Here is an 18,062-nt window from a genome sequence, read left to right as displayed (position 1 = left end):
TCTCAGGCAGGTAGCTAGTACCACCCCCCATCCCTCTGGCCAGCTCTGAGCTCATCCCTTCTCACTAGTGCAGTTGCTACTTGTTTCATCCCATCCCTTAATCTGAAGGCCTCCCTCCTGCAAGAGCAGAACCCTCTGGGGAGTCTTTTCTCCCAAACATCCTGAGCTGGCCACCACCTTGCAGATCACAAGAAAGCCACAGGCCTGTTGTTCCCTACAGTTGTTCTCCACACAGAGGAGAGCCTTTTAAAAGGTCAAAGACCATGTCATCACACTCTGTAAACCCTGTGGGTGCTCCCATTGTGCTCCTACAGGCCACTCTCTACAAGTGTCAGCCATCTAGACTACTTCTGGCTGTTCCTCTACCAGAGGCTTCATTCCCCCTGCCTAAGAGCCAGGACCCCTGTAGCCACAGACACCAACAGGGCCAACACCAACAGCAACTTCCTCCAAGTCCTACTCTCATGTCAATGGTACCTGTCCCCCTCCCCTCCATTCCCTTTCCTGCCCTTTGGAGACTGAGTGTCCCTGTGTATACACTGCCAGTGTGAGGTGTATGTCCAGAACATCCATTCCCTTCCTCAGGGCTTTCCACTCCTCAAGCTGTGGAAGTCTGCTTGTTTGCTGTGTCTGTATGCTGGCTACAATGTCTTGTTCAATTACTTCAATTCTAAAACTTGGTACCAAGGGCTCCTATAATCAAAGCTACTCAAGGGGCTGAGATCTAAGGATCGTGGTTCAAAGCTAACCTAGGCAGTAAAGCCCATGAGACATTTATCTCCAATTAACCACCAAAAAGCTGCAAGTAGAACTGTGGTTCAAAGGGTAGAGCTCTATCCTTGAGGGGAGGGGAGGGGGAAAAAAGATCAAGGACAGCACCCAGGCCCTGAATCCAAGCCCCAAGACGGAGGGGGGGTGGTCATACAGATGAGATGAAAAGCTTGAGACTAATGTCCACCCAACTAAATAAGCATTATATTCATTGATTACTGGATTTTATTTTATTTTTGCGAGTCCTGGGGTTTGGACTCAGGGCCTGAGCACTGTCCCTTGCTTCTTTTTGCTCAAGGCTAGCACTCTGCCACTTGAGCCACAGCACCACTTCTGGCCTTTTCTATATATGTGGTGCTGAGGAATTGAACCCAGGGTTTCATGTATACAAGGCAAGCACTCTTGCCACTAGGCAATATTCCCAGCCTCTGATTACTGGGTTTTAAAAATAAGATGTTCTGTCGTTCATGTTGTCAGCCTTATGCCTGACCCTTTTCAAGTCTCTTAACAGGACAACATCCCTCACCCAGGACGCCACCTGGGAACTTGCCGTTCAAGGCCATCCTCTTACTACACTGCTCTGCCCAGCACAGATCTGGACCCTGAAGACCCCAGCCCCAGTGACTCCTTGATGTGCCCAAGCTGCAGGAGGTAGCCAGAGGAGACCATGACACCCATTGGTCCTTGATAACCATTCTCATGGAAATGAGGAGGACTTTTACCAACCAAACTGGATGGTACCAGGCCAAATGATGAATCAGGGACCCCTGACTACTTCGCCACTTTACAGCAGGAAGTAGTTCCAGAAGAGACAACCTCCGCCCATACTCCCGGACTGGTACCCCTCCTCTGTTATTAATAAACAACAAAAGGGGGAATGTTAGCATTTCCCTAGCCTCGTCCTCAGCTCCTCCCACTAGCCCCCAGATCCACCCATACCTAATGAGCCAATCCTACTCACTACCTAACTACTTCCCCTTTACTCCCTAGAGAGAAGCTGCCACCTGGATAAGGTGCAGATGCCATGTAGCTCCCTCTCCCGTGGGAACTATGGCCCCACTAATAAATCTCCTTATGAACCGTCTTAAAACCAGAAATACTTATTTTTCAAGCATGTAACAACTGACTGTGATGGAAAGCAAACTGAGAACTCCAAAAAAGGGTAAGGGATTGTTGATAGTAATGAAGATACTTGTAGAAGGCAATACCATTATTGTGCACCTGCCAAGGGCAACTTGATTCAAAGGAGTGATAATGTTACATAGCTTATGTCCCTTGTGTTATGAAAACCCAATCTGAAAATGATTTTAATGAATTTATAAATATGCCTGGGTACCTTAATAAACACAGAGCTCAGACCAATCTCTGCAGTTGTCCAAGTCAGCAAACTGGCAACTAATCACAAAAGAGGAATCTTCATTGCTAGGTCTTCCTAGATAGCTCTAGCATTTAGAGGAAATGTGTATAAATACCAGCATCTTATTTTCTTCTAGTGGACAGTGACTAGGAAGTGTACATATGCTGGAGTCTTTTCTAGCCTCATTTGTGTTCGATTAATTTATTTTACTTAAAGCAAAATAGGTTTGTTTCTGGGTCATTTACATTAATACATATTTATTTTTAACTATGCAAGAAGTCACATAAGTACAGGTAAATTTTATGCTCATGACTTGAAAAACCTAAAACCATTTGGTTGGAGCAATATATTTATATTATGTATGGTTGAAGGACTACAAAGACATATCTATACTGGAAATTTCTATCATCTTCCAATACACCATCAACTGGGAACCAAACCTTCAACAGATGTGCTTCAGAAAGACACTTCAGGTCCAGATTTTAATGATTTTTTGTCCTTATTTTTGCTATAGTAAGGTACTTAAGTACTTTTAAGAAAAATCTAACAGAAGACAATCCACTAGTTTTACTAATGCTCATAAGTTGTGCTGAAGAGTAAAAGACAAAGAGAGACAACTGACAAAGTAAGAACTGATGGAGCCAGGTGCTGATGGCTCGTGCCTGGAATCCTAGCTATTCAGGAGGTTGAGATCTATGGATCACAGTTCAAAGCCATCTTGGGCATGAAACTCTGTGAGACTCTTATCTCCAATTAGCAGCCAAAAAATCCAGAAGTGGAGCTATGCCGCAAGTGGCAGAGTGCTAACTACCTAATGCATGTAACTGTAACCCCTCTGTACTTCACCTTGACAATTAAAAAGTAAAATAATTTTTTTAAAAAAGAAACCGAGGGACAGTGCTGACATCCTGAGTTCAAGCTCCAGAACTGCCCCCCTCCCAATAAAGAACTGATAGAATGAAAAATAAATAAATAAGATGTTCTGAGTTTGTGAAATGATCACTAAGATGCATTGCAACAGAGAGACAAGGTAATGCATAGGTATGCAATTATTTACAAAAAGGAAGAAAAGAGAAGCTGGTCAAACTTTCGGGGCATATGTTGAATACTCCAACACCAATGAGTGTTTATATAGCTACTTAAAATTTAATGTAGGGCTGGGGATATAGCCTAGTGGCAAGAGTGCCTGCCTCGGATACACGAGGCCCTAGGTTCGGTTCCCCAGCACCACATATACAGAAAACGGCCAGAAGCGGCGCTGTGGCTCAAGTGGCGGAGTGCTAGCCTTGAGCAAAAAGGAAGCCAGGGACTCAGGCCCTGAGTTCAAGGCCCAGGACTGGCCAAAAAAAAAAAAAGGTAGAATTTAATGCAACTGCAGCTGGGCACTGGCCTCACACCTGTAATCCTAGCTACTCAGGAGGCTGAGGTCTGCAGTTAGAAGACAGCCTGGAAAGTAATATCCATGAGATGTTTATCTCCACTAAATTACAAATAAAAAAGTAACTTAATGAAACTACAGAAATTTTGTTATTGGGGGCTGGGAATATGGCCTAGTGGTAGCATGCTATACATAAAGCTCTGGGTTCAATTCCTCAGCACCACATATATAGAAAAGGCCATGTGGCTCAAGTGGTAGAGTGCTAGCCTTTAGCAAAAAAAATGGGGGGGGGCAGGTACAGTGCTCAGGCCCAGAGTTCAAGCCTCAGGATTGCCCACCCCCCCCCCCCCCCCAAAAAAAGTTTTGTTATATTCACCAAGACCACACTATACATTCTACCAATTTATACTTAAATAATTCAGGATATTAACATGTGGAAAGGGAACAGAATACGATTAAATCCACAGTATTTCTTTCATATCCTAAGTAAGAATGATTTAAAATATTAGTAGTTTACCTCTAGTTAGAATAACCAGATCCTGAGATCTGATCTCAGACTCCTGAGTAACTAGCATTACAGACTTGAGTCACTGGTGCACAGCTCAAAGAGAATTTAATCTAGGAGTAGAATGCTTGCCTGGCAAGCACGAATCCCTGGGTTCCATTCCTCAGCACTACATACACAGAAAAGGCCAGAAGTGGCGCTGCCGGCACAATTCACAATAGCCAAAATATGGAAACAACCCAGATGCCCCTCCACAGACGAATGGATCCAAAAAATATGGTACTTATACACAATGGAATACTACATAGCGATTAGGAATGGTGAAATATTGTTATTCGCAGGGAAATGGTCAGAACTCGAACAAATAATGTTGAGTGAGACGAGCCTAGAACACAGAAAACAAAGGGGCATGATCTCTCTGATATATGACTGTTAAAGGGAGACGGAGAGACAGTAGAGACCAAGTCTGTGAATACTGTATGTGTTCTTGATACATTGTATATTGTATATATGTCTACCTGACCTAAACAAGGGATAGAAAAACAGGACGTAAGATATCACAAGAAATGTACACACTGCCCTACTATGTAACTGTACCCTTTTTGCACAACACCTTGTAAAAAAAATTATGTTCAATTAATAAACAATAAAAAAAAAAAAAGAAGTGGCGCTGCAGCTCAAGTGGTAAAGTGCTAGCCTTGAGCAAAAAGAAGCCAGGGACAGTGCTCAGGCCCTGAGTTCAAGCCTCAGTTCTGGCAGAGAGGAGGGGGAGGAAGGGGGGAGAGAGGGAGAGAGGGGAAGAGGGGCAAAGTATCTCTGTATGTATTCACTAGGGTCCAGTCCTTTGCTGAACTAATTTTTTAATCCACTATGTTTTGAAATGGATGAAGAAACCACTAGGCTTTGCTGTCTCTAGTCCAAGTTAACTCAGAGTTAGGGGGAGTAAAACCTGGCAGAGTAAAATCTCCAGGCAAATATAGCCTAGGCTCTCATCCCATTGCATTTACAGAGCTACTCAACTTCAACCATCTCAAATTGCTTCAGAACTCTTTCTAGTAGTAGAAAATGTGGAGTTGTTTCTCAACTACCACCTTCCCTCTGGTCAGAGGAGGACACAGCCTTCAATGTTCTAGTCCAAGAGGCGCCCCCCCCCCCAGGAGATTCAAATTAGGCTATGACACCCTCCCTATCCCAATTTCACTTGTGACCCCATAATCCAAAAGTCTTCCCCCAGGGGATCTGTGTTCAATTTAGACCAAGGCAGAGGGCAAATGATAAAACAGCCAGTCCAAGATGGTAGTTGGTCCAATACAGGGCCTTTGTTCCAACAGCTTCTTCAGACAGGCTCCCGTACATTCCCTCTCCTATGAGTAAGTCTCTTATGCTCAGGAAGTGAATAGAAAATTCCTTCCTGACTCCCCTAAAAGTGACAGCTGTTCTGAAGCTAGGATGGGAACGCCAGCCTTTCTTTTTCTCCCTCATGCAGTTTTAATACCTTCCAGCCTCTATATTGCCACCCTCAAACTGTTGAGGTCCAAATAATTAAGTTCTCCATTAATTAAGGTCACAAAAAGCTAATTAACTTAGAAAACTGCCTTCTTCAACCAGCAGGAAGGAAAGGTGTGCCAACCAAAAGACATGCATCAACCAGATATTCAGCTAAGCAATTCCAATTCTGCAAATCTCCTGACAGCCATTATCAACCCTGTTCAGTTCTATTACAAATTGTATTCAGTTCTTTCACTGAAACTCAAACTTCAGCATGCATTTAGGAATTTTCTTTAAAAGTAACAGTGGGGACAGAATTGAGACCTAATACTTATTAACACAAGAACAAACCTTTCTGTATCCCTCCCCTAAGAAAGGTCACCAGGATGCTTTAAAAGGCACAGGGTGAACATGTGTGTGTGTGTGTGTGTTCTTTTTTTTTTTTTTTGCCAGTCCTGGGGCTTGAACTCAGAACCTGAGCACTATCCTGAGCTTCTTTTTGTTCAAGGTCACCACTTGAGCCTCAGCACCACTTCCAGCTTTTTCTGTTTATATGGTAATGAGGAATTGAACCCAGGGCTTCATGCATGCTAGAGGTAAGCACACTACTACAAAGGCACATTCCTAGCCCTAAATTTTTTTTTTTCTTTTTGGCCAGACTCAGGGGCTTGAACTCAGGGCCTAAGATATTTCTTTCTAAAAAATAATTAATTCAGAATCCCCCAAATCCATAGATAAAAAGGCTTTTGAGAAAAACTTGTCTATTTTATATTTTGCTGAAAAATAACTTCTATTTAAATGCTAAACAACACACAAACACCCCACCCACACATTTGGATTTCTTCTCAGAACAGGGTAGGTAAAGGGGACCTGAGAGATGACTCAAGATTTGGGGATCTGATCAATGCAATGTGTGTGTTAGGGGCAGGGCAAAAGGTCAAAAGGAAATGATTAATCCCATGGAACAGGGGGATGGGCCGGGAACTAGTTCCCCTACAAACAGCTCACTAATAAAGTCAAAAACACACTCTCCTTAGCAGGGCTTTCTTTCTTCCCAGTCTCTACTCAGTATTCCACTTAAAAAAGCATTTTTTAAACTCCAAAGAACTAAGTCTACACAGGCTAGTTTTTCTCAGAGGTTATTTTGAGTTGATTACATTCTTGCTGTGACAAAAGGGAATCAAGTTAGGGCAGAGAATGACTCTAGTCATTGTATGACATTCTAAGACAATCTCCATTTCTGGCAGGAACCATGGCGGTCATTAGTGGAAGAGGGAGGATATGGAACCTATTTAAAAGAAGTTACTAGCCAACACATACAATATCCCTTTGAAATACTATGACATCAACACTATAAGCATATAAATAGGTCAAAACTCAAGCAGGGGAGGAAAATCTCTAAAATCCACTGGGCTTTTCCCACTCCCACTAAACACTTGTGTTTCTCTCTCTCTCTCTCTCTCTCTCACACACACACACACACACACACACACAAATTAGTTATGTAACTGCTCCTTCTAATCCTGTCCTCCTATATAGGAAACTTCAGAAGTGTCTTTACACATTTCTGAATTGATAACTGCCTCATCCTTGGAAAGGAGAGTTCATAAGAAAAGTGAGGCTGATGCTAATGCTGAATTCTGAAACCACCCAAGTCAAATGGAGTTTGAAACACCAAACTACTGCCTTGCTTTGAAAAGAATTAAAGACATACCTCAATAACACTAGGCCATGAAAGTGTACTTGTTAATGAGAGCCACCTCCAGTCTGTATGCACTATTATGCCCCTTCTGACTAGAAAAAATGGTATACAGGTGTCATATTCTCAAAAGGCATTGCTGACTATGTAGTAGTTTACCAGCCACTCAGAAGTTTCAGGTCATCCTGTGCTACAAAGGCAACAGACTGGCTCAGTTCAATGCATTTAAGCATATATCCCACAGGACCAGTGGAGGGGAGAAAAGGCCTGTTCCCCTGGGGAAAGCAGCTGTGGGTTAATTTAGAAATAAGAATTTGTCTGTACCAGTACTAGGTCTTGAATTAGGGGTCTAGTAGCTGTCCCTTAGCTAGTGTTCTACCACTCACACCATAGCTCCCATTCTTACTGGGGAACTGGAGATAGCTTTCCTGCCTACACTGGCTTCAAACTGCAATCCTAATCTCAAGCCTCCTGAATAACTAGGATTATAGAGGCATGAACCACTGGCACGCATGGGAGTTAAGAATTTCTTAGAACTCCAGACACTATCCACACTCCTACCATTATCCTAACATGTACAACAAATCACACAAACTCCAGTTGGTAGAGTACCTACTTAGTATGCATAAGGCCCTGGGGTCAACTCTCACCAACAAATAATAAATAACAAGTAACAGTCCTAGCCAGGTGCTCATGGCTAGCTATTCAAGAGACTGAGATCTGAAGGTCAAGATTCAAAGCCAGTCCTGACAAAAAAGTTCTTAAGACTCTTCACTCCAGTGAATCACCAAAAAGCCACCAGGAGTTCTGGCTCAACTGGTAGATTGCTAACCTTGGGGGGGGGGGGGGGAATAACATACAGCACCTAGAGTTCAAGCTGCAGCACAAAAAGGGGTCGGGGGAGAATCCCCATCTTAAGGCTGGAAGGTGTTTTCAAAGATCTAAGTAGTATTTTAGGTCTAGAGGTCTCAGCTAGTCAGCAGGATCAATAATGAAAAGCCATCTTGCATTTCAATACTGCCTGGGGCAAAGGGTTAACCTCAGGTTCCCTGCTAACTGGACAAAGCAAAAGTAAATTAAGTCCAAAGAGTATGTAAAAAGCCAAGCCAAGAGCAGTGGCTCAAACCTATAATCCTAGCTACCCGGTAGGCTGAGATCTGAGGACCATGGTTCGAAGCTAGCCTGGGCAGAAAAGTCCCCAGGAGACTTTTATTCCCAATTAACCACTCAAAAACAGGAAGTGGCACAGTGGCTCAAGTGGTAGAGCACTAGCCTTGAACATAGAGGCTCAGGGACAGCACCCAGGCCTTGAGTTCAAGCCCTGCAACAGGTTGGGGGAGGGGGAGTATGTAAAGCAGCAATATCTACTCAAAAACTTCTGGGGAGAGGTATGAGTGCCGGCTTTCAGAGTTAAAATGCTTGAAACAAGGAAGGGGGGGCGGGACGACAAAATGCAACTATGGTTGCTATTCTCTGGAGGGGACTTGCAGCACCAGCACCTAATGACTCAGCCATACCCATATACTGGGATAAAGTGAGGCCAGCTGACAAGATAAGAGTCAAGATAAGAGTCTACAGAGCAGACCTAGCAGAACTCCCTTGGCAGGATTCCTCTGACCTGGGAACTGACCTGGGAACTAAGAGGGCCAGGAAAGACAGCGGAGGGAGGGGAAGGCACCAGCCCAATGCCTTTCATTTCACTGTGCACAGTATGCCACATAGTTGTGGCCTATCATTCACAATACATACAACTAGCTAGCCTCTAATGTTGCCCACCTCCCTCCAAGTTAGCTAGTACAAGAGCAAAGAAAGGTTTTTACCTGTGAATAACTCCAAAGCCAAGAGTCTCTACAAATCTGACAATTGGAAGGGAAGAAGGAAGGCAAAATAAGCCTCCCAGAAGGGCTACCACAAGACTGACCTAGTGGCGGCAGGAACCTGCTGCATCCTCTCCTATCCTCATTTGTCCCTAACTCCTATGGATCCCTACACCTTTCTCAGTTCCATTCCTCTATCAGGAAGGGCTCCTAAATTTCCTCCCAGGTAACTAAGAATAAAGGGCAGCCCTGACTTTGACTAGGAATCACAGCTACAATCTCAACAAAGCTCTTCAAATTACTATCAGCCCCTCCTCAGAACAGTCACAACTGAATCTCTTAGGGAGATGGTGCTGCCATCATTTATTCGGCCTTACCAAAAAAAAAAAAAAAAAAGCTGCTCCGTTGTCCTTAGACACTGAGGTGACCTTCCCATAGCCTCAAGGTGCTTAAGCAAGTCTTAAAAGGGCTCCCTACCCTCCAGACAAGTTGCTGGCTAAGAGCCCTTGTGGTTCCTATTTCTGCTCTACACTAGAAGAGATGCCACCTGGAGGTGAGCATGACCTGCAAAGGCCCTGTGTAAGGCCTCACCTGACAGCTGGAGGACAATCTCTGAGTAGCTAAGCTAGCTCCAAACTGCCTTTACCTGTGGTGGAAAGCCAGAGTCTGGCATGATAATGCTTTAGGGGCTTTCACCCAAATTCAAACCAAAGTCGCAGTCATCATTAACCTGCCACAATTCAGTTGACTCCCAGTGTCATTAAGAGTAGACAACTTTGGGGCTGAGAATATGGCCTAGTGGCAAGAGTGGTTGCCCGGAATACATGGAGCCCTGGGTTCGATTTCCTCAGCACCACATATATAGAAAATGGCCAGAAGTGGCGCTGGTGGCTCAAGTGGCAGAGTGCTAGCCTTGAGCAAGAAGCCAGGGACAGTACTCAGGCCCCGAGTTCAAGGCCCAGGACTGGCAAAAAAAAAAAGGAGACAACTTTGGACTTATGGAGTGACTTCATAGGAATATCATGTCCACACTGACCTTTTTTTTTTTTTTAATTAAATTTTACTGACAAGGTGATGTACAGAGGGGGTACAGTTACATAATAAGGTAGTGAGTACATTTCTTATTTGTTACACCCTCACTCGTTTTTCTTTCCCTTCCCTAGTTCACATAAGCATATATACAATATCCAGTGTGCCAAAATCATATATAGTACTGACCCTCTTTTCAAAGCTGGCAATAGTTTAGGAATGTTGTGGTTTCAGCCAGTGAGGAAACACCAAAATAATTTAAACCTTCATTAATTACAAAAGGCTGCTTAAACCAGAACATCTGATAGTAAACAGGTCACAATTAGGTTGAAATCACTTTAAATAGAGAATTCATGACTGACAAGTGGGTAAATGCCAATTCAAAAACAAAACAAAGAGCCAGGCACTGGTGGTTCAGGCCTGTAATCCTAGCTACTTTAGAAGTCTGAGATTTTAATAAGACAAAGATTCAAAGCCAGCTGGGGGGAGATATAGCCAAAATTCTTATCAACAATAAAACAGCAAAATGCTGAAAATGGAGTTGTGGCTCAAGCTCCAGTACCAGCACAAAAAAATAAAAAGTGTGCTGGTCAGTCTCTGTGGGGATTGAAGTCCCCCTGTGGGGGGAAAAAAAACACACACATTGCCACCTTTTCCAAGGGCCACAGCTTTGGTGACTCAAAGCCTGGGTTTTGTAAAAGCATGTGGTGGATAGTAACTAAAATATTTTGTGAGCTGGGCACTGGTGGTTCATGCCTATAGTCTTAGCTACTGAGGAAGCTCGAATCTAAGGCTGGTGGTTTGAAGCCAACCCCCGGCAGAAAAGTCTGAGAGACTTTTTTTTTGGGGGGGGGCACGGGGAGGAGGCTGTGGAGCTTGGACTCAGGGCCTAGGCGTTGTCCCTGAGCCTCTTTGTACTCAAGGCTAGCAGAGCCGTAGTGTCACTTCTGGGTTTTGAGTGGTTAACTGAAGATGAGTCTCACAGGGACTTTTCTGCCCAGGCTGGCTTTGAACCAGGATCCTTAGATCTCAGCCTCCTGAGTAGCTAGAATTACAGACATGAGGCACCGGCGCCCTGCTATGAGACTCCTATCTCTAATTAACCACCAGAAAACTGGAAGTGGAGCTGTGGCTCAACATGGTAGAGTGCTAGCTTTGAGCAGAAAAGCTCAGGGACAGGGTTGGGAATATGGCCTAGAGGTAGAGTGCTTGCCTCGTATACATGAAGCCCTGGGTTCGATTCCTCAGGACCACATACATAGAAAAGGCCAGAACTGGTGCTGTGACTCAAGTGGTAGAGTGCTAGCCTTCAACAAAAAGAAGCCAGGGACAGTGCTCAGGCCCTGAGTTCAAGTCCCATGACCAACCAAAAAATATTTTTTCATTAAATAAATGTTTTGTATAAAATACTTGAAAATATTTCTGCTCTAATAGTTTTTATTATTTATTTCCCATGTAGCATCTTGAGTGCTATGCCAGAAAAGTAACCTGAATTACTTGCACAGCATTAAACCAAGCAGGATTTAGACTTCCTCTGAGAGGGGATGGGCAAACAGGGACCACATTAGCACCATGGCTGCTTTGTGGTTAACAGGAAAAGGAGAGGATGCTGACTCAAGAGACTTCTCACCTGTGTCTTTGAGGTAGGGCTCCACTAGAATGTTACTCATCCTCAACTGAGCTGGAACAGAAAACCCAGCTGGAAACAGGATAAGCACCAGGCGGGTATTAAGCCTGCTTCCGAGGGAAGATGAAACAGTTAATTAAAACAGGAGGCAGGGGGATTAGTCAGCAGGGAAAGGGGGACCTGTTTAGCAAGAGAGGTGATGCCTGCCAGAAACTTCCTTCCCAGAATCAAGATTCCAATTGCTAAAAAAGCACAGCTCAGCCACCCATTCTATTTTGACAGATGACAGTATCCCCTCAGTAAACCTCCAAGAGCTTGGCAAATACAATTTCCACCCCCCAACAAAAAAATTTATCTCACTAGGCTGACACAAATCAGTGGTTGGACACTTGTCTAGCATACACAGGGCAAGGTGTGGGACAGATCCCCAGCCAGGGGAGTGGAGATAGGGCTTGTAAGGAAAAAAATCTCCAGTGACTAAAAGCTACCAGATCTCAGAACCTTTGGCTCAATTATGGCTCCCAGAACACTTCTGTCCCCATGCTTTCCTGCAGGCCAAAGGACTCACTTAGCATAGCAAGAAGCAAAGAGCTCCCTTAGAGGGCAAGGCCCTGCCCCTTCCACCTCAGCAATTTAAGATCTAACAAATCCAATCAAAGCCTGCACCAGCACCCAGGCAGCCCCATCTGTACACCACGTTAACAGCTGGAGAGGGCTCTAGCCACCACCCTGATAATCCAACAAAGCTTTCCACTCCAGCACCCAATTACAGAAGACGAAGGGTATCACCATCATAAAGTACTTACTAAGCACCTAACTGTTCTAGAGTTAGGGGGCAAAGATTCATAGGGGCCTGGCCCTGCCCTGGGAGAGGGTCATTTATGACCATTAAGGCCAGGGTAAGACAGGCTCCTAGAGGCCCATAAAACTCCCAGGGAAGGAAGCAGGGATTAACCACTTCCTCCCACTTCTCAAGGAGTTTCAAGTTATACCAAATTGCAGAATGGAGGGCTGGGGGTGGGGGTCCCTACATGGATCAGAAAGCCCCTGCACCTGGCCAAGCCCTCTGCAAGGGGACATGACTAACCCTGGGGTTTCTTAAGTTGCTTTGATTTCTACACTTGAGAGCCTCATATCCCTCTGCGAAGCATTCTCACAAGTGTCCTCACCCAGCCCATGGCATGGGTCTGGACTCTGTTCAGGAGGGACATGTTCATGAGGGCATGTTGGCTTGCCAACGACTTCAGTAATGCAATGGCTCAATTCTTTTACATTCCCATCAGCAGACTTGGACTGAAAACTGTCCCTACCCTGGGTAATGAATATGCAAGCCCCTCAAATTTCATTCGAGTTTTCTATGTGTGCCACTCCTGAGGCCTGGGCACTGTCCCTGAACTTATTTTGCCCAAAGTTAGTGCTGTACTACTTGTGCCATAGCTCCACTTCCAGCTTTTTTGGTAATTAATTTGCCCGTGCTGGATTTGAACCGAGATCCACCAGTCTTAGCCTCCTGGGTAGTTAAGATTACAGGTGTTAAGGTACTGGTGCCCAGCTAAATTTCATTCCATTTTAACTACAATTTATTTCACCAACTTCGGTTCAAAAAGAAAAAAAACAAGTACAAGCAAAAAGATGTAAGGCTGAATCAAGAAAAGAGAAAATAGGAATAAGGAACTTCCTGGAACAAGACCATTGAATTTGGCTCTGAGCTTTTTGGTACTCAAAGCAAAATGAGCAATGTTGGGAAAATGGAGGAGAACAGAGAAGGAATAGGCCAGACTAGGCGAGGACTGTTTATTGAGGAAGAGCGAAGGGCACAGACCTTTTGGTGGGACTGGAGGTTTGGCAAGGGGGTGAATTTGGGACCAGGCTTATATGGGATCTGAGCAAGGAGGCAAGTTATTGAAAGCGCCACTAGGTCTAGAAAATTGGGGCTTTTCCATTTGGCCCACAAAGGGTTGTTTACAGCTGGGCCTAGGTGAGAAGTCCTGCCTGCAAATCAAAGCAGGTTCCCATATTGATGTTTTGCCTGATGCCTGCATATCAAAGCAGGTTCACGTCTGTATGGGCCTGAGGCAATCAATAGGTTGGGAGTCAATCCTTCAGTAAAGAACTACTAGTCTTGATAAAAATTTAAAAAAACAAAAACAAAAAAAAAAACAGCTATAGGACAGCCAGGCCCCAATGGCTCAAGCCTATCATCCCAGCTACTCAGGAGGCTAAGAATTATAGTTCAAAGCCAGCACAGGCAAGGTAGTCTGTGAGACTTATCTCCAAGGAACCACAAAAAAACAGAAGCAGAGCTGTGGCTCAAGTGGTAGAGTGCTAAAGTGGTAGAGAACAAAACTCGGGCAGCATCCAGGTTGAGTTCAAGCCCCCAAGACTGCCCCCTCCCCCCAAAAAAAGAGCTAAAAGACAGATCTTGAGTTCAAGCCCCAGTGCCAGAATACACACACACACAAATGAGACCTTTGAGGTGGTACTAGGACCACCACAAGATGGTGGACAGCAGGGGAGTAGGAAGAACTTCCTCTTTTCTGCTGGATGACATTGAAAAGGCCTTTGCATCAATGCTTCCTCCCTGCCAGGCCAGCAGGGGTAGAGGCTTAAGAGGCTCTGGTTCCAGGCACATTGTCATTGAGACAAGCTCCACAAACATCTCAGAATTAAATGCACCAGACAGTGTGGTGTTAGGGAGATGTTCAACCACTTTAACAGCTTTCAGATCAGGATGGCCATTCAAAATAATACCAGACATCCACCAAAATGATTGGTTGGTTGTTTGGGTGATTGATTTAATGAGTATCTAAATACTCATACTATATATAAACATACCTTCTATTATATACGTAGTCTATGTTTTAAAATAGTTCGGCATTGGGGGCGGGGGGGGGGTAGAGGGAGAAAAGGAAAGAGGGAACACTGACCTTAAGAGAAGCCTTCACCAGGTCTAAGAATGTGGCTTAGTGGCAGAGTGCTTGCCTAGCATGCATGAAGCCCTGGGTTCCTTAGCACCACATAAACAGAAAAGGCTGTAAGTGGTGCTGTGGCTCAAAAGGTAGAGCGCTAGCCTTGAGTAAAAAGAAAGCCAGGGACAGTGCTCAGGCCCGAGTTCAAGCCCCCGGACTGACCAAAAAAAGCTTTCACCAACCCACTGAAAAAAAGTGGGAAGGGATTTATCTGGCTCACTGAGAAGGTAGGGAACAGCTCAGATTCTGGCCATCAACATTCCAGTCACCCAGCAGGAAGAAATGGAGGGGAGAAGATTTCTACTGCCCAAGGCAGGTGGATTGACTGACAATGGTGTTAGAAAAAAGAAAAAAAAAAAAAAAAACCCACCAAGAGGCCCTAGGAAGCCCCAAGCCTCTAGGTCCAGGCAAAAGAATGAGAAGACAAAAGGAAATCACTCCAGAGCAGATACCAGTAGATACTAGAACCTGGACCTTAAAAGCACAAAAGGCAACCTGGGTGTGTGGCCACAAAGAAAGAGAGCAAAGTTCAAGAAAGAACCTTCAGGGTGGGAAACCAGCCCAAAGCTCAAGAGTTTAATCATTAACCTGATCTAAGGGTCTTCTTTGTATTCAGGCTCCCCGGTAACCAAGGCAAACACTGCTGTCCCCCAAGCACCAAAGGTGGGGTGTGTGGCTTTGTTAAACCACCACTAGGGCAAGCATCACAGATGATTTCAAGATCATCACCATTAGAGCCTTTGGGAGACAAAGAAATTTGGAAATGGGGTGACAAAGGCCACTTTCCCCTCCCTAGGGCTGCTGTGACACAAAGTCAGCTGGGAAGGAGATATAAGCCTCAAGAGGTGCTAGCTGCTCTTGAGAGTGCAGGGGGCAGGTTTTAAATGGACCCAACAGCTCCCAAGAGGGTCCATTCAAACTCCAAACATTTGAGCATTTGCTTTACAGACCCAGTTCTGATTCCCAATGGAGCCCCCAGCAAAGTGTTCCCAACTTTCCTATTGGACCACCACTAGTGGCTCCTCTTCCCTGTGTATGAGTGCCACTTCTCTACCAGCTCCTGCTGGAGCCAAGAGGAGGAAAGAGACATTTTGAAAAGTACTAGAACCTACACAGCAGTGCCAGCACCCTCCATAATAATCTTTTTTTTTTTTTTTTTTTTTGCCACTCCTGGGGCTTGAACTTAGGGTCTGGGCTCTGTCCCTGAGCCTCTCTGTGCTCAAGGCTAGAGCTCTACTACTTAAGACAAAGCATCGGGCTGGGAATGTGGCCTAGTGGCAAAAGTGCTTGCCTCACATACATGAAGCCCTGGGTTCAATTCCCCAGCACCACATATACAGAAAATGGCCAGAAGTGGTGCTGTGGCTCAAGTGGCAGAGTGCTGGCCTTGAGCAAAAAAGAAGCCAGGGACAGTGCTCAGGCCCTGAGTCCAAGGCCCAGGACTGGCCAAAAAAAAGGACAAGAAAAAAAAGACACAGCATCACTTCTGGCTTTTTCTGTTTATGTGGTACTGAAGAATGGAACCCAGGGCTTCATGCATGCTAGGCAAGCACTCTACCACTAAGCCCCTCCATGATGATCTTGAAGGAAGTAGCCTAATGCTGGCAGTAAAAATGTGGGGGTCACATGGCCTCAGCGTGTCACTTCCCCTGGACCTCATCATCACATGGGAAGCAGTTAGCTAAATGGTACTTCCACTGCAGGTCATGGCAGTAAATGGCCCCACCCACCTCCTCAGGTAAAGTCAAAAGGAAATCTTAATTCCCAGGTAAGAAACTTGACTCTTCAGGAACATGAATCATACATACACTGAGCATATGAGCTTGAAAAGCCATCAGTTTTCTCAGAACACCTCAACTAGCCCCCACAGAAAAGCAGTCAGTAGAAACAACTCTATTCCAGTTGGCCACCTCTGCAGACACACAAAGAAACTGGCATTCCATGTGCCCTCTTTAGGTGCTTGATGTTTCCTAATATAAGCATGTAATTGCACACTTTCACTAATGCCGAGGTACCCCATCCCTAGTTAATTCTACCTCCCTTTCTAGTGATTCAAGGGTCCCCAGAAGACATCTCTGTACACTTTCTTTCTTTGTGTACACACAGAGTAGGGAGAAGGCAGAGAAATCGGGAGGGGGAGGGAGTAAGAGAGAGAGCACAGGCTAGTGCACAAGTGCGCACCAGGCATGGGGTCGGTGCTCAATGTGTGTTGACTGAATGGAATTCACTTCCAGGTTTTCCAAGCAGTCCTTGAGGAATTTGCCTCCCAGCAGGCATCTGCTGCTTCTAAACAATGTGCCTGGGCCATTTGCATTGTGGCTCTAACAGCAAATGTTTAGAAAGTAGGGAAAAGGAGAGGTAGAATCTGAGCCTCTTCAGAAGTCTTAAAGTAAAAGATAGCAGAGACTTACCGCATGCCTTCATCAAAAATGAGCCAGAACATCAGACATTGCAATTTCTCATCATTAGAGCTCCAACCAGCTCATCTTTCTATAAATGCTTCTGGGGCCAAATCTCCTGAGCTCTGTACTAGAAGATAACACAGCTAAGAAAAACTCTGGGGTGATGGAAATCTTGACTTGGTCTATGGCAAAACCACCAAACACAAATGTGTTTTATTTATTACTGCCATAACTAAAAAGTATATTTTACTGTTTCTAAAAATCTACCTCAATGTGGACTGGGATGTAGTTCAGTGGCAAAGCGCTTGCCTAGCAAGTGCAACGTCCTGGGTTCGATCCCCAGTACCAAAAAAGAAAACACAAAAAAATAGTTTAAAAAAAATCTACCTCAATGAAGATGATTTTTTTAAATAAACAAACAAATAAATGAGCTCAAATGTTGACACACAAGGATGTGTGAGATCCATTGTTAGACTTAAAAATGCAATAAAAGCTGGGCCTGGGGCAGTGGAGGGTAAGGCAGGAACTTCACTTGAGCCCACCAATTCAAGACCAGTCTGGGCAACATAGTGAGCCTGTCAAATGCAAAGAAAAAGGAAAGGGTATGGGGGGGGCGGGGAGAGAACTGCTCAGGATGCAATGCAATTGCACTTTAAAAACTTTACATCATAGCTGGGATGTAGCTCTGTGGCAAAGCACTTGCCTAGCAAATGTAAGGTCCTGGGTTTGCTCCCCCAGTACCAAAAGAGAAAAGACAAAAAACAAATAAAACACCCTCCATATCACTATACACATTATTAAATCAGACAACCAAAGATAGTGTTGTTTACCCACAGTAATTAAGATCAATGACACAATTCAAACTTAGCGCTGCTTACAAATGGCAAGTTTTGTTTTAATTGATTTAACATATATCAGAGTTGCAAGAACCACCAATTTCTTCTGGCAATATAAAAGTCCAGTGAATTTGCTGGGAATGTGGCTTGGTGGTAAAGTGCTTGCCTAGCATACATGAAGCCC

At 44.6% G+C, this 18,062-nt stretch overlaps 1 protein-coding gene and 1 long non-coding RNA gene across 2 annotated transcripts in view; both read right to left on the bottom strand.

Annotated features, from left to right (window-relative positions):
* Window positions 1-18,062, bottom strand: part of Trim71 (tripartite motif containing 71) — a 73,555-nt gene that overhangs the window by 34,030 nt on the left and 21,463 nt on the right. The window lies entirely within an intron of this gene.
* Window positions 8,906-10,735, bottom strand: LOC125353148. The gene is made up of 3 exons (XR_007211278.1): window positions 10,234-10,735; window positions 10,012-10,051; window positions 8,906-9,797 (listed from the first exon to the last, which is right to left on the bottom strand). It is a non-coding gene; the product is annotated as an uncharacterized LOC125353148 (long non-coding RNA).

The sequence above is a fragment of the Perognathus longimembris genome, chromosome 6 (genome assembly GCF_023159225.1).
Source record: "Perognathus longimembris pacificus isolate PPM17 chromosome 6, ASM2315922v1, whole genome shotgun sequence".
Taxonomy (NCBI): Eukaryota; Metazoa; Chordata; class Mammalia; order Rodentia; family Heteromyidae; genus Perognathus; species Perognathus longimembris.
This window is presented reverse-complemented; position numbering and strand designations above follow the sequence as displayed.